The 7,586-nt window shown below is 44.3% G+C and overlaps 1 pseudogene; it reads left to right on the top strand.

The window, feature by feature from the left end:
* The first annotated feature begins 2,818 nt into the window (after window positions 1–2,818).
* LOC118538568 (sal-like protein 4 pseudogene) lies at window positions 2,819–5,820 on the top strand (annotated as a pseudogene).
* The last annotated feature ends 1,766 nt before the right edge of the window (window positions 5,821–7,586 follow it).

Genomic DNA, 7,586 nt, shown 5'->3' with positions numbered 1-7,586 from the left:
CTAAAATTGTGAGAAATAAATTTCTGTTGTTTAAGTCATCCAGTCTATGGTATTTTGTTATGGCAGCCCAAGCAGACATAATATAAATTGTGACCTTGGCAATGAGGCTTAAGCAGTTTTCCTTCCAGGTCAGCACTTACATTTTTTCCAGGCCTATATGTCTGTCTTTTATCTTACCCTGTTTCAAAGAGCCAATTTATTTAAATCCTACACTAACCGTTATAACTCCTTGCCAAACTCACTTGATTCTCATTGTTGGAAATACTGGGAAAGAGAGTTTCAGTGTGTTAAAATCTTCTTCCCCTCAATTGTAAGCTATTTCTTGATTTCTATGGAAAGAACCCAGTTGTATTCAATTTCTATCTTCTCAGCAGAGAAAGGCTTTAGCCCCATGAGAATCTAAGCACTGCAGTTTATCTTTAGATGTCCAAATGATTCATTCTACTATGCCCAAATGTTTAAGATGATGAACTTTGTGTGACCACACTTTAATTCTTGGGAATCAGGCCTTCCAGATTCTTCTGTAGAAAATAGAGCATTGCTACTGGGCATTGTATAGAGGTAGGGGCATTCACTTACTTTGGGACACAATCTTTGGCCTAGTAAAACCAACTTCTGGGAGAAACAAACTCAGAAGTACTTGGCAACAGGCCAAGTGAGCCTCCTGTATTTATATTAACAGACTGTGAAGGAGGTCCTGGGGAGGAGTCCAAGATCAATAGGCAGCATCACAGTCTCAGCCTGAGGAGGACCTTCACGGGCCTTGGACTCATAGATCCATCTCAACAGATTTTGGCCATGGTCTCAGACAATCTACATGAAACTGATGGGAGCATATTCAATCAACTCTTAAGGATGCCACTGCCTCTAGCCTTCCTACAAATATTGTTAGTCAGCAACAAGTAGGTGAAGGGGATTGAGGTTTACACAGATAGTATTTCAAGGAACTTAGAAAAGTTCTTATTTCCCTGTGATATTCTGAAGCCACTGGAAAATCTCTTTAAGGGTCACTTCTCCCTTAGATAAGATCTTTGTAATATCCTCCAGTGACTTCTAGGAGGTCATTTTATTTGGCCTGTTAATTGTAAAGCAAATTGTTTAAAATGATAAGTTGCAAATTGATGGGTATGCAAGACTAATGAGTGTAAATGATTGTTAGAAAATATTTTATTGAGCTGATACATTAACTGCTTGTATTGAGATTTCTGATTAAAATATTTCCTTATGCAATAATTGTTTAGTGATTGAAATAACTGAAAAAAATCATAAAATAAGAAATAATTGTTTAAAATAGTTTAAATTGCTTGTTGAAGTACATTCAAAATATTTTAGAGTGCTTGGTTCCCTTTGGAGCTGAATTATAGTTTCTTTCTCTAAATAGTAATAGTTAATGCCCTAGGACTAAACTCTAGACTGTACAGCCTAACCTCCTAGAACTCAAATTTTAATGTGCCTATGAATCATCTGGAGGGGTCTTATTAAAAATGCAGATTCTGTTTAAGTAGGTCTCGAGTAGGATCTGAGGTTCTGCATTTCTAACAAGGTCTCAGGTGATGCCCAAACTGCTGGTGCGTGGACTACATTTTGAGTAGCAAGAGGTAGAGTTTCCATTAAATAGCTTCTTGGCCAAATAAAACTAGGGTAGACTGTCTCCTAAAGAGCCTCAGTTGATGAGGCTTTTCTCTAATTAATCTTAAAAGAAGACTTAGTTCTCAGAACTATAAAAGGCTAGAGCTTATTACTTGGCTTTTTCTACCTATTGCACCAACACCTGGGATGTTGTATTGTGTTATTTTATAAACCTCCATGTATTCTTTGAAGGCCTGAGACATAGGTGTGGTGGGTATCTACAAATGAAATTCAGTAAGCTTAAATATATTGTTCTTATGTAAATCAACATCTTAAAGCAGTGGCATTTAAAAATTTTGCCTCATGTACCCACTAGTAATCTGAAATACTAATGCACTCACTTGCATGTTTTACGACAGCATCAAAATGTTTTCATTACAGGGGCACCTGGGTGGCTCAGTCGGTTAAGCATCCGACTCTTGATCTGGCTCAGGTCATAATCTTGGGGTGCTGGGATCGAGCCCCGTACAGGGCTCCCCACTCAGCAGGGAGTCTGCTTGTGTCCCTCTCCCTTTGCCCCTTTCCCTGCTCATACTCTCTCTTTCTCTCTCTCAAATAAATAAATCTTTAAAAAGATGTTTTCGGGCGCCTGGGTGGCTCAGTTGGTTAAGCGACTGCCTTCGGCTCAGGTCATGATCCTGGAGTCCCTGGATCGAGTCCCGCATCGGGCTCCCTGCTCGGCAGGGAGTCTGCTTCTGCCTCTGACCCTCCCCCCTCTCATGTGTTCTCTCTCATTCTCTCTCTCTCAAATAAATAAATAAAATCTTTAAAAAAAAAAAAAGATGTTTTCATTACAAGTTTGTATACTTAGAAAGGATGTACTTTCCTTTGTATTGTTAATACTAAAATTTTTAAAGGAGGTTATATCACTTTTTAAAATGAATGCAACTAAATAAAAATGTCATACCTATTAGATATCTACCATCATCAATTTTTTAAAAAAATAATGCAGAAAACCTTTATTGGAAATAATTATTTTTTTCAATTTGAATTTCTAGCCTACATTTGTCACAAAAATTTATCCTAATGTAATATGCTTATGCTTGAACATGTTTTTCACTCATACTTCTTTGCAACAAAAACATATACATATTGCAATTGAAAGTTTCCAAAATGCCTCCTCATCACAAAGCACTAACAGGGGAGTGGTCAATAACCATGGGTCTCCAGTCGGCCTGATGCTCGCACCATGTGGAGGTGCAAGCAGTCGAAGCCCCAGCACATCAGGGCGAGCAGTAGCCACAGCAGCCGGCCCCGGAGTTTGCAGATGTGGCCCCAGCCGTGCCAGCGGCAGGGGAGCCCGGTGCTCCAGTGAACCACCCAGGGAATGGCAATGAAGCTAACAGGGATGGACTGACAGCAAAGAGGACTCATCGGGAGGAGACTCACATCTGTGAGAAATGTGCAGAGTTCTTCAGATTCTCTGAGTTCTTAGAACATAAGAAAAATTGCACTAAAAATCCACCTGTCCTCATGAACGATAGCGAGGGGCCAGTGCCTTCAGAAGACTTCTCTGGGGCTGTGCTAAGCCACCGGCCACACAGTCCAAGCAGTAAGGATGGTCGCAGGGAGGATGGCTGCAGCTTGGGGGAGATGAAGGAGAAGCTGGGTGCCGAGTCTGTCATGTACTTGAAGACAGGCCTTGACATCCACGTCCCGGGACATAAGCTCTTTACCCAAAGGCAAAGTGGCCAACACTAGCATCACTCTTCAAGCACTGTGGGGCACCAAGGTGGCAGTGAATCAGTGGAGCACGGATGCTCTGCCAGTTCCCTTGCTCTGCACCAGCAGCATCCCGTTGGTCCTTGAGCAGATACTGTGCCTGCAGCAGCAGTAGCTGCAGCAGATCCAGCTCACCAAGCAGATCCGTATTCAGGTGAACATGCGGGCCTCCCAGCCCTCCACTCCAGTGTGGCGGGAGTGGACACCCTCAAGACCTTGGGCAGCCACATGTCCCAACAGATTTCCGTGGCTGTGGCTTTGCTCAGTCAGAAAGCTGGAAGCCAGGGCCTGTCTCTGGACACCTTGAAGCGAGCCAAGCTACCTCACGCAAACATCCCTTCCACCACCAGCTCCATGTCCCAGGGGCTGGCGTCCTTCACCCTGAAGCCCGGTGGGACAAGGTGTTGTTGAGCATCATGCCCCATCTTCCCAGTGCTTTGCTATCTCAGACCCCAGGCTCTGTGCTCTTCCAGAGCCCTTTCTCCACTGTGGCATTAGACCCATCCAAGAAAGGGAAAGGAAAGCCACCAAATGTGTCTCCGGTGGAGGTCAAACCCAAAGACTAGGGCATCCTCTTCAAGCACAAGTGTAAGTACTGTAGCAAGAGTTTTGGGACTGAAAGCTCCCTGCAGATCCACCTCCCCTCCCATACTGGACAGAGACCTTTCGTGTTCTCTGTCTGTGGCCACTGGTTCACCACCAAGGGCAACTTCAAGGTGCACTTTCATCGACATCCCCAGGGGAAGTTGAAACCCCAGTTCTTTGCCGAGTTCCATGACAAAATGGTGGCAGGCAGTGGCATTCCCTATGCACTCTTTGTACCTGTCCCCATAGATGAATTGGGTCTCTCTTTAGACAGCAAACCTGTCCTTGTAATGGGGACCCCTAATGTAGGGCTACCTCAAAATCTCTCTTTAGGGACTAACCCCAAAGACCTCATGGGCGGAGACCTACAGCCTGGGCTTTCTCCAGAAAGTGAGGATGGATCCCTACTATCTGGGGTAGAGCCAAACCACAATTCCCCAAGGGTTGGTGACTTCCAAGGGAGTAGAACACCCGAGCCAAGGTCAGAGACCCTGAAATGCGGCAGCTGGTGGAGAACATCAACAAGGCCACCACTGACCCCAGCAAATGTCCTGCCAAAGCTCCCTCAAAATGCATTATTGCATCCACACCAGGGAGAGACCTTTCCAGTGTAAGATTTATGGTCGAGCCTTCTCCACCAAGGGCAACCTGAAGATGCACCTCGAGGTCCACAGAACCAACACGTCCATAAAGAAGCGGCATTTGTGCCCCATCTGCCAGAAGAAGTTTACCAACCAGGTCTTGCTGCAGCAGCATATCCGGATGCACATGGGCGGCCAGATTTCCAACACGCCTCTGCCTGAGAAATCCCTGTGACTTTACGGGTCCCGAGTCCATGATGGTTGGTGAAAATGGCAGCGCAGGTGCAGTCTGTCACGACGATGTTATCAAAAGCATCGATGTTGACAAGGTCAGCTCCCAGGATGCCCCTAGTAGCTCCTTGAAGGTCCTGGTGCCTCTTCCCAGCGTCCACTCGGCATTATCTACTCTATGATGGCTTCCCTAGATACCCCGGGAAAGGTGGGTCCTGCTCCTCTTGTTCTGCAGCAGCAGAACAGCAGAAAAAACGGTTCGTTTTTCCAGGCACTGTTCCCAGCCAATAGCCAGGCAGAAAGCATCAAGTCCAGATCTCCTGATGTTGGTGGCAAAGCAGGCAGCTCTGAGAACAGCCGCACTGAGATGGAAGGTCGTAGCAATTTGCCATCAACATTTATCTGAGCCCAGCCAACCTATGTCAAAGTTTAAGTCCCTGGCACATTTGTTGGACCTGCGACCACGTCCCCAGGCTTGACATCTTTGTTAGTGGCCCAGCCACACCGACAGGCCAAACAACACCGCTGCACACGGTGCGGGAAGAACTTCTCTGCAAGCGTTTTTCAGATTCACGACTGGACTCATACTGGGGAGAAGCCTTTCATGTGTAATATATGTGGGCGAGCTCTTACCACCAAAGGCAACTTGAAGGTCCACTATATGACGCATGGGGCCAACAATAGCTCGGCTCGCCGTGGGAGGAAGCTGGCCATCAAGAACACTATGGCTCTGTTAGGAACTGATGGGAAGAGAGTCCCCGAGATGTTTTCCAAGGAAATCCTTACCTCTTCGATGAACGTGGACCCCGTTGTGTGGAACTAGTACACCACCATGCTCAATAGAGGTCTGGCCATGACGACTAATGAAATCTCTGTGATCCAGAGTGGTGGTATTCCTACCCTTCCAGTTTCTCTGGGGGCCAGCTCCACTGTGAACACCACCACTATCTCCAAGATGGATGGCTCCCAGTCTGCTATCAGTGCTGAAGTGGAAAAACCAGGTGCTGCTGACAGCATCCCCAAACACCAGTTCCCTCACTTCCTCGAAGAAAACAAGATTGCAGTCAGCTAAGCTCTAGAACAACCCTTGTTGAAGGAAAAATGCAGGCAGAATAACCTCTCTAGAACTGTACATTTCTTTTTTTTTTCCTTTTTAAAAGAACCCATCTCCTCCTGTTTGTTTTCTTACTGATGCGCAAATGATGTTTGCAGTTGTGATCACAACCTCAGGCAAGTCCTACAGTCAGATGTTGTTACGCTGCTTTGCAAAAAAAAAAAAAAAAAAAAAAAAATTGAAAAAAGGAAAAAAAAACAACAAAAAAGATAATACATACTAAAACAAATACAGACTAGAATTTTTTTCTTTAATTTTGGAAAGAAGTGGGTCTTGCAAAGTAGCTTTGTTACTTGTGACAAACTGTATACATAAAACCTTGTACAACTGAGAGTAACTATTTTTAAAGCCTATCTCCCTATTTCAAGTTGGAACTTACTGAACCACAATGGAAAAGACAACAGTTAACCTAATTGGGGGGGGGGTACTATATGCTTCCCTGGTGACTGTATACGGGTACATGGACAAGATCTGGCATCTGTTTAGGGACCTGTTTTTTATGACCCCCAACCCTGCACCCATCCTTTCTTTCTTTTTTCTTTTCTTGAATGTACTTTTATTTTTAAGCTAAGGTTGTAGAATTACAAAATTCCTTCAACCTTGGAACCTTAAGTAGGATGCCCTCAAATGGACTGAGTTTAGTCCTTAGGGAGCCACTGTGCGTTGCTGCTTATTTAAATATAGTTCAGTTGGAGCCCCAAGAGTGCCAATGTACTCCCTATGCTTTCCAGATGCCTCTTTCCTGAACCATCAGGAGAGGTGGGCGCCTGAGCAGGGACCCTCAGGTGACTTAATTTGGTTCACCAGTGCTTACTCGATTGAAGAACTGGGTTTTCATTCTTGAAGAAACTCACCGAAGGGCATGTTTCTCACAGGTTCGCATACTAATTTTTACAAAAACACCCTTGGTGCAGCTTATGCCAAGTTATTATGAAGATTGTTCTTGGGTATTGCATGAAGGCTATGAAGTTGGAACAGACAAGTCATGGGTTTGAAAGCTTTAATTTATCTACTTCATTTATGTTTTATTTTTGTAGCCATAGCGTCTATTTTCCTATTTTATGACCACTGAAGTGTTCTGATGCACTATCTTAAACCTGAGTTGATGTGTGATGGGAGCAGCTGTATCTTTAAAATATTTTCGATTCTTTTTTTTCCCGTAAAGTCTCCCCGTTTTGTATGTGTAATGATGAAACATGCTCTAATGGTTTAACAAGGAAGGAGAAAGGAAGACCTTAATTTCTGAGTGGAGAAGTCTCCCTCTTTGTGGAAAAGTAGATCAAGACTGTTATCAAAAGTTTGTCTGTGTTATTGCACCTGACTTTAGGATCCCAAAAAAATTTTTTTTTGCCACATTGTGCCTTTCCTCCTGGAATTGTAAGTTGAACACAATGCTAGTACATGTTTACGCTGTGAAGTGGATATGTTACAGAGAACACACCGGAGCCTTTCTCACTGTTAAGCAAATAATGCCCTTGTGAATGTATGGTCTATGGAGAAACCCCTAAATTTTGGATGTGTTCTTTTTTCTTCCCCTCCTCCCAAAAAGCACTAACAGTTAAATTTTTTCTTTTTTTTTTTAAGATTTTATTTATTTATTTGACAGAGAGAGACACAGTGAGAGAGGGAACACAAGCAGGGGGAGTAGGAGAGGAAGAAGCAGGCTTCCCCGCGGAGCAGGGAGCCCAATGCGGGGCTCGATCCCAGGACCCTGGGATCATGAC

Source organism: Halichoerus grypus, chromosome X, assembly GCF_964656455.1.
Source record: "Halichoerus grypus chromosome X, mHalGry1.hap1.1, whole genome shotgun sequence".
In the NCBI taxonomy this organism is placed as follows: domain Eukaryota; kingdom Metazoa; phylum Chordata; class Mammalia; order Carnivora; family Phocidae; genus Halichoerus; species Halichoerus grypus.
The sequence above is the reverse complement of the archived record's forward strand: the minus strand, read 5'-3'. Positions and strand labels throughout refer to the sequence as shown.